Source organism: Cornus florida, unplaced genomic scaffold, assembly GCF_030987335.1.
Source record: "Cornus florida cultivar Cherokee Brave unplaced genomic scaffold, ASM3098733v1 CherokeeBrave_3.0.0_Hap2_Chr03, whole genome shotgun sequence".
In the NCBI taxonomy this organism is placed as follows: domain Eukaryota; kingdom Viridiplantae; phylum Streptophyta; class Magnoliopsida; order Cornales; family Cornaceae; genus Cornus; species Cornus florida.
In genome coordinates, this window is record NW_026775573.1 from 28,569,516 (window position 1) to 28,576,513 (window position 6,998).

The 6,998-nt window shown below is 37.2% G+C and overlaps 2 non-coding genes across 2 annotated transcripts; both read left to right on the forward strand.

Moving 5' to 3' along the window:
• The first annotated feature begins 5,004 nt into the window (after positions 1-5,004).
• On the forward strand, positions 5,005-5,076 carry TRNAC-GCA (transfer RNA cysteine (anticodon GCA)). Its single transcript has one exon. It is a non-coding gene; the product is annotated as a tRNA-Cys (tRNA).
• Positions 5,077-6,486: 1,410 nt separating this feature from the next.
• On the forward strand, positions 6,487-6,558 carry TRNAC-GCA (transfer RNA cysteine (anticodon GCA)). The gene has a single exon. It is a non-coding gene; the product is annotated as a tRNA-Cys (tRNA).
• The last annotated feature ends 440 nt before the right edge of the window (positions 6,559-6,998 follow it).

The window sequence follows — 6,998 nt, forward strand, 5'->3', positions numbered from 1 at the left end:
CATAGCAGATTGGGGAAAGCGGCTGAACACATCCTTCTGGGATAGGCCCTTTACCGCCTCAAGGTCTTTCGGAGTCCACATGCTCCTATAGTACGCCATGGCGGTCTGGCCATCCTTCAGCATGGTCTCGTTCGGTTTCACGAACGTCCCATCCGTTCGGGTGTACCGAGGGGCCCATGGCGGTAAGGTGGGGATAGAAGGGGGGCCTGAAGCAGAAGCGGAGCCACCAGCTGCAGTAGGCCCAGAGGGAGCAGGAGCTCTGATCGCACGGTACAAGAGAGCACCCGGCCCGGAGACCCGGGTCCTTCTTATGAGAGGCTCCTCCTCAGGATCGGCTTCACTGTCGGGATGAGGCCTTTTGCCTCGTTCTTTGTCCCGAACGCCCCCCGCAGCAGCAGGAGCTGAGGTAGTTTGGGGAGACGCGCTCTGGTTGGCAGCAGGGGTGCTGACAACAGAGTTAATAGCCACTGTGCTCGGGACAGTGTCAGAGATGGTGGCTGAGGAAGAGGCTGACGCTGGAGAGGAGGTCGCCCCAGCAGCAGGAGTGGCTGGGGGAGTATTTTTCTTCCTACCAAAAGAAGGAATCTGAAGCCTGCTCATGTTGTAGCCGAGTGATGAGAGCGCTAAGAGGTTGTCTGAAGTGAGGAGATCTGAGCAGGAAGGAATATCGTTCAGAACGTATTTCTTCAAGTAATTACTCCTATCCCTGCAAACACTGTAGCTCAAGTCATCACAAGGTATTCCTAAGGAACGGCATAAGAAAGTACAAAAACGGGGAACGCATGTTTCACAGGGGCAATCATGTTTATGAGATTTGAATTTCTTATAGGAGGAGACAGAACAGACACCAAAGGCGCTCGGGATTAGGTAACCCTCTGCAGCCGGCGAAGACCAAGCCCCACTAATGCCCACGACGCTATCCCTCCAACCCTTTTCAGATTTTATTGTGTCCGTACATATGGACATCTTCTCGAACGGGTAGAGGTGGTAGAAGGGTTCGTTAGTACGGATCTTACTGACCTTATAGCACAGAAGAAGGTCTATGAGGTCAAGGTCCAGATTTCTGTCACGCATCAACAAGAGCATAACGGATATGATTCTAAAGAAGTTGGGGTTGACCTGCAGGGGGGATATCCCCAATCTATTGAAGACATAACTAAAGAAAGGGTGCAGAGGGAACCTAACAACATTCAATTGAAGGTTCGTGAATAAGACTTCGCCGGGCAGGAGGCCGGCACTGGTCATAATGTTAACATCCTGAGGGCAAACCCTAACTTCGATGTTATCAGGAAGCCTAAGTCTCATACGAAGAACATCCAGATCTACAACCATGGTGGAAGTGCTTGAAGGATCTAAAAAGGGGGTAAATGGAAGCCTGCCGAAAGTAAGAAAGGAACAAAACTAACCTCAGAGGACTGCAAGATCGCTGGAAGAATGACTCTTGAAGGATTTCACCAGAAAAAGCTTAGCACCGTTCTAGAAAGGGAGAGATTTGACTGATGATGGAGACGGTAAAAGGACGTGAAGTGGTATTCTAGAGCCTTATAAAGGCGAGGGGGGCCCGAGGGTCGAAGCGTCGGGAATGCGAGAAATTCCTCAAGCCCCGGAACATTGATTCTGGATCTGACCGTCCGTTCCCCCACGTGATTCTCTCGAGCCGTCAACGTCATGATGAGACGCCATCAATAATTACCCCTTATTAAATAAGGGGCAATTATGGGGGCAGTTGAGGAGGCCCAGGACGACATGGGCCGGATCTGACTTGCAAGCACTACATCCGGTCCGTACAGCTGGTTCAGCCCATATAAAGACACTGCCATATGGGCCGAACGCGAGTAAGCCCATCAAAGGTGACCAGGACTTATGGAAGAACAGGCCCAGATCCAGCAATCAGTCAATATTTGTAAATATCTTGTAAATATCTATAAATAAGGGAAGGAATGGAAAGAGAGGGGGATCTTTTTTGGTTGAAGTGTAAGAATTCTAGAGAGAGAAAGAGGGAATGAATTTCTTGCATCTTCAATATATATATATATATATATATATATATATATATATTTGCACTTTACCCTATTCGAAAGCACTGAATTGGCATTAAAGAACTAAAGTAGAAGGAAATTTAGTGGCGTTAATTTGGTGTTTCCAAACACATAATATGATTTTTTTTTATGAAAAAAATCATATTTAAACAACATGGGTCCTTAGCTCATAGCTCAGTGGTAGAGCATTTGACCGTAGATCAAGAGGTCACCGGTTCATACTTGGTAGGGGCTCAACTTGACTTCCATTTTCCAAAATTGAAATATATGTATACTTTTCCTCTTCCCATAAAAATAGTATGGGAGTGAGACTTTTTAAAACTTAGGGTATGTATAGAAAGATGCTTTTATCTTCTTTTGAATTTTTAAATTAGAAAATTATTTTGGGACCGTCAAAAAAGGAGAAAAGGATAACTAAATGGAAAATTTTAAAATCTCACTACTTAATTTTGTATAATTTAAAAAATACTAACTATTTTAAACTATTAGGGTTGGCTACCAATTTTCTGAAACTAATTACAAAAGTATATAAACACACTTTTTACATTTTGTCATGGTTCAAAATCTCTACATTGTACTCTCTCGCCTCTATTTTATATCTACTATGCTATAGTCTCTTTGCATTTGGTTCAAACCGAAAGAGCCCTCAACTTGATTTTCATTTTTCTTTGTTGAAATATATGTATACTTTTCCTCTCCAAATAAAAATAATATGGGAGTAAGACTTTTTAAGGGAATATCCGATTAATGCATAGTCTCCTTTAAAATGTTTTTTTTTTTTTTTTTTTTTTTTTTTTTTTTTTTTTTTTTTTTTAAAACTTAAAGGTTATATATGAAAAGATGCATTTATGTTCTTTTGACTTTTCAATTAAGACAATTATTTGGGACGACCAAAAAAGGAAAGGAGGATAATAAATTGGAACGAAGCGAATGACTCACCCCTTGATTATATATATATATATATATTAAGAGGTCCAAGTTCAAGTTATCATAGGGACATATGGGGTGTATGAGTGTATTTTTTGTTAATTAATATATATATATATATATATATATATATATTGTATATATATATTTTAATTAACAAAAAATATATATTTTAATTAACAAAAAATACACTCATATATATATATATATATATATATATATATATATATTAATTAACAAAAAATACACTCATACACCCCATATATCCCTATGATAACTTGAACTCGGACCTCTTAAACTTGGACCCCTTATTTAGACAACACGGGTCCTTAGCTAAGTGGTAGAGCATTTGACTGCGATCAAGAGGTCACCGGTTCAAACTTGATAGGGCCCTCAACTTGAGTTTCATTTTTCGTTATTGAAAAATATGTATACTTTTCCTCTTTCCATAAAAATAGTATGGAAGTAAGACTTTTTAAGGAGATATCTAATTAATGCATTGTTCCTTTTTAAGATGTTACTTTAAAAAAAAAAAAACTTAAACAGTATATATGTTCTTTTGACTTTTCAACTCGAATAATTATTTTGGGATGGTAAAAAAAAAAAAAACAGGAAAGAATGATAATTAAATTGGAACTAGAGAATGACTCACCCCTTGATATATATATATATATATATAAGGATAAAGTACAGTAAACCCCCTTCAGCTATACCCTAAGTGCAACTAACCCCCCTTAATTACAAATAACCCCCCTCAACTATGGTCTTTGTATAGTCTTAGGATAGAGAAGGTTTTTCCGGTTATCTCCTCTCCCCGAAAATTGGAAAAGTCTATTTTACCCCTCTCATTCAACCTTTGGAAGCTTAAAGACCATATTGCCATTTTTATTACTGTAGACCCAAACCCACACAAACATTGCCTGATTTCTCTTTCCAAAAAAAATCCCAACTCCTTTTCAGGCCATCTTGCTCGATCTCTCACTGAACTTACAATATTCCCTTTCAATCCTTTATATCTCTTTGTCTATATATATATATATATATATATATTATCGTTCAGTCTTTTAATTTTGCGAAGGGTGTGGTACTGTCTCTCTCTCTCTCTCTCTCTATATATATATATATGTATATATATACATGAGGGATAAAGCTGATGAAAAAAGTGAGAATTACGTCGGAGATTTGTTTAGCAGAGAAGTTGACTATAGTGTAACTCAATTTACTTATGTCGGAGGGAATTGCACCGGTCAATCGGTTTCCAAAGAGGTCTAAAATTATGAGATTATCAAGGAGGTGATGCACCATCTCTCTCTCTCTCAACCTCCATCGCCTCTTAACCAGCATTTTTCTCCCTCTCTTTGAAAAGTTATTTCTTGGCCTTAAATACAACCATCTGCCATGCCAATGACCAAATCATCCCACTCCAATCCATTGATGGCATCCATGCTTCGATGGTGAGAACAAAACTAGAAATTGCAGGTGAGTACTTGGTTCTTTGAGTTTCGACAAGCAATATATGAATATATTGGTGTTGATCGGATTTGATGCAAGATGTGGGTTGTTCATGGTGTAGACGCCACTCTCGGTTTGGTGTAGGGATAAAGCTCTGCTTTTTGGTCTTCAATGGAGATGGAGAAGAGAGACAAAATTCGGTGAAGAGGATAGAAATATCCATAAACTGAGTTAAGGAATTAGGGATTTTTGGTTAAGTGGGTAACAATCTTTTATAATATAAAGGTAGTATGGTATTTTTGTATGATAAGGGTTGAATGGTCATTTAATTTAAATATGGTACTCAGGACACAATTTAACGGCCAAAAAATTTGCCAATAGTCGAATTGGGTAAATTGCCACCAAACCCCTAAGTTGAGGGGGGTTAAATGCATCTTTAATAATTTAAGAGGGTTATTTGTTCATAGGACTATAGTTGGAGGGGTTTATTGCACTTTACCCTATATTTTAGTTAACAAGAAATATATTCATACACCCCACATGTTCCTATGATAACTTGAATCTCGACCTTCTTTTTAGATAACACGGGTCCTTAGCTCAGTGGTAGAGCATTTGACTGCAGATCAAGAGGTCACCGGTTCGAACTCAGTGGGGCCCTCAACTTAATTTCCATTTTCCTTCATTTTGCTTTATTGAAATATGTGTATACTTTTCCTCTCCCCATAAAAATAGTATGGAAGTAAGACTTTTTAAGGGAATATCCAATTAATGCATTGATCGTTTTTAAAATGTTAATTTTTTGAAAACTTGAAAGGAAAGAAGAATAATTAAATCGAAGGGAATATATGGAAAGTTGAAGTGAATATATGGAAAGTTGAAGGGAATAATTTTTTAAAAACTTGAAGGGAAATATGGAAAGTTGTATTTATCTAAATTTGACTTTTTAACTAAGACAATTATTTTGGGACGGTCAAAAAAGGAAAGAAGAATAATTAAATTGGGACAGAGTGAATGACTCAACCTTTATTTATAATATATATATATATATAGGGACAAATTGGTATATGAGTGTATTTCTTGTCAATTAAACATATATATATACACTCATATACCAATATGTCCCTATGATAACTTAAACCTATCCTATTTGTATTTATACAACATGGGTCCTTAGCTCAGTAGTAGAGCATTTGACAGTAGATTAAGAGCTCCTCTGGTTCAAACCTAGCAGAGCCCTCAACTTGATTTCCATTTTGCTTTATTGAAATACATGTATACGTTTTCTCTTCCAATAAAAATAGTATGAGAGTAAGACTTTTTAAGGAGATATTCAATTAATGCATTGTCCTAGGGATTTCAAAAAATCCCCACCAATTTGGGGACGGTTTCAGAGAACCAATTATGTAAATGGGAGCGGGGATAGGAATTGCTTTGAAAAATCCGACGGGTTTTGGGGCGGTTTAGAGGGATGGTTGCCGCTCCCCGAATATACTATTAATTTATTAATTATCATTACACATTATGATAAATTACTAAAATAGGTTAAGTATATATATTAGGTATGGCAAAAATTCCCACCTCGCGGGGCGTTTGAGACAATTTTGGGAAATCAATTATGTAAATGGAGCAGGGATGGGGTTTTGTGGCCGTTATGGGGGTGAAAAAATTAAACAGACGGGGAATGAGATCCCCGCTCCATTGCCATCCCATTTGTCCCCTTTTAAAATGTTATTTTTTAAAAAATTTAAAGGGTATATATGGAAAGATGGCCATTCCATTTGTCCCCTTTTAAAATGTTATTTTTTTTGAAAATTTAAAGGGTATATATGGAAAGATGCATTTATGTTCTTTTGACTTTTCAACTGAGACAATTATTTTGGGCCGGCCAAACAAGGAAAGAATGATAATTAAATTGGAATGGAGTGAATGACTCATCCCTTGATTTATAATATATATATATATATATATATATATATATATATATATATATAAATTGACAAGAAATATACTCATACATTCCATATGTCCCTATGATAACTTGAATCTCGACCTCCTATTTAGACAGCACGGGTCCTTAGCTCAGTGGTAGAGCATTTGACTGCAGATCAAGAGGTCACCGGTTCGACCCCGGTAGGGCCCTCAACTTGATTTTAATTTTGCTTTATTGAAATATATTTATATTTTTCCTCTTCCCATAAAAATAGTATAGGAGTGAGACTTTTTAAGGGGATATCTAATTAATGCATCGTTCATATTTAAAATGTTATTTTTTTAAAAAAACTTAAAAGGTATATATGAAAATATGCATTTATCTTCTTTTAACTTTTCAACTCGATCAATTATTTTAGAACGGCCAAAAAAGGAAGGAATGATAATTAAATTGGGACGGAGCCAATGACTCATCCCTTGATTTATAATTAATAGATATATATATATAATTGACGATAAATACACTCACTTTATATGTCCCTATGATAATTTGAACCTCGACATCCTATTTAGACAACATGGGTCCTTAGCTATGTGGTAGAGCATTTAATTGCAGATCAAGAGGTCAACGGTTCAAACTAGGACCTCAAC